Below are 1,953 nucleotides of genomic sequence, written 5' to 3'. Positions count from 1 at the left end.
AAATAGTCATAAACAAACAACACATCATTTCTACAAGATTTCTCAGCAAGGAATGCTGGGTAAATGCTGCTCTGTCTGACATGAGGTGGAAGAGGGCGGGGCTTTTCAGAATACTTCTTTCAACACTGCATGGTGTCATATAACAACACTGTTAAGTGTTATATGACTTAACTGTGGGCGGAGCTTATTTTACACTGTCCAGTGTTGAGACAACACTGAGGAAATCAACACTGAATTAACACCAACACTGGGTGTCAGTGTACTCAGAAAGTGTTAAAATATTACTAGGGAGTGTTATTTCAACACCCAAAAGTTTAACACTGAAATTTCAACACTCCTGTTTTTGCTGTGCAGACAACTCCAAGGAAGGATTGTTGTGTTGTACACTAAGCTTTAGAGAACACTGGTGTCTGCGTCTGTCATCCACACACAAGTATTAGATTCTTTGTAACAAACGACGTCATCCTGCTCCATTAATCAGCAACTGGCACCAACCAGGGTACAAGCTGCCATCAACACCAGGGGGTGAATCCTTCCTAGAAATGAAAGTTCACTTCTCACAAACAGTGCGTCCATACTACCAACTCTGCTGTCTATATAACTGGATAATGAAATCCCTGCAACACAGTCACATGACCTTCAACATGTCCAGAATAATTTTATTGGAACCACTTTGCCTCCTTCACTGACATCACCAGGAAAAGATCCATTTATTTTGCATGTCAAAGGGTGTGTCCAAAATGGCAGGCCGGGTCCTCCGAAGGCCGAATTCGTCAGCCGCATACGTCACAGCGCCGCGACGAAGGCCGTCCACAACCAAAGACTCCTCCGATGCGGCCGACAAATACGTCCTTCCTTTTCCTCGATTTGAAGGACAGGTCTGATGAATCCTTCCCGACCCAGCATATCCCATAATGCATTGCGGTCCGACCGGAGATTTTTTTTCTTGTAATGGCGGGCGATGGAGGAGTACAGTTTTAAATGTAAGTATATTAAAATCTGCCGGTAAAAAAATAGAAAATTAAAAGCGGCTATATTGTTAGGCTTTAGTCCTTTGCATATATACTATATGTTTTAAAATAATTTTTATCTCAGAAATATCGTGAATGAGCTCATATGGCGGGTCCTTTAGTTTTTCGTGTATTCCCGCTAACTAAGTTAGTTTTTAATTTGAGACTTTTTTATTTGCTATTTTTTAGGGTCCAAGGAGCAGACAGAAGTTTTTATAAAGCTGAGGGGAAAAAAATGAACACCTCTTCACGGGGTGTAAGAATTCAGCCGCTGTGGGATGGAGGTACAAGAGATCTTAAATGGAGTATACTTTCAATGGGGTTCCACTGGCTTTCCTTTTGTGTTCTGCTATGAAAACTATTTTTACAAGAAGGGATTTGTGTATGTTATAAGGACACTTCTGGAGAAGATGGGCCTGCAGGGTAAAGTCACACCCCTGCAGGCCAAAAAGAAGTGGGACAACTTGAAAAGAAAATATAAAGTATGTATATGAGAAGTGAAGAATTACTTTTTTAACTGCACATGTTAATAAATGTTCATTTTTAAAAGATGTGTGTTTCTTTTATTGTCAACTGTGATTTCTGATTTCCTCTGTGTTTAGGATTGCAAGTATCCAGGTTCAGGAGAGGAGTCAGTGGGAAGCCCACTGCTGCTACTTGGCCCTGGTTTGACCTKATGGATGAGGTGTTAGGACAGAGGCTTTCCATTACGCCTCCTGTCCTAATGTCCTCCATCCCTGAGGACACTCCAGGGCCAAGTGCAGCAGTGGGTGACCAAGAGGAGATGGACGAGGAAGAAAGTCAGGGAGGAAGTCAGCCACCAACAGGGAGAAAGAGGCGAAGGGACAGGGACGATGAGCTGATGGACCTGATCAGAGAGGACACGAGGCAGCAGAGAGAGGACACGAGGCAGCAGAGAGAGGACACGAGGCAGCAGAGAGAG

General features: G+C 43.2%; 1 long non-coding RNA gene across 1 annotated transcript; it reads left to right on the top strand.

Moving 5' to 3' along the window:
• Positions 1-964: 964 nt before the first annotated feature.
• On the top strand, positions 965-1,562 carry LOC106520548 (uncharacterized). Its single transcript, XR_001310563.1, has 2 exons — positions 965-1,294; positions 1,405-1,562. It is a non-coding gene; the product is annotated as an uncharacterized LOC106520548 (long non-coding RNA).
• The last annotated feature ends 391 nt before the right edge of the window (positions 1,563-1,953 follow it).

Source organism: Austrofundulus limnaeus, unplaced genomic scaffold, assembly GCF_001266775.1.
Source record: "Austrofundulus limnaeus strain Quisiro unplaced genomic scaffold, Austrofundulus_limnaeus-1.0 Scaffold94, whole genome shotgun sequence".
In the NCBI taxonomy this organism is placed as follows: Eukaryota; Metazoa; Chordata; class Actinopteri; order Cyprinodontiformes; family Rivulidae; genus Austrofundulus; species Austrofundulus limnaeus.
This window is presented reverse-complemented; position numbering and strand designations above follow the sequence as displayed.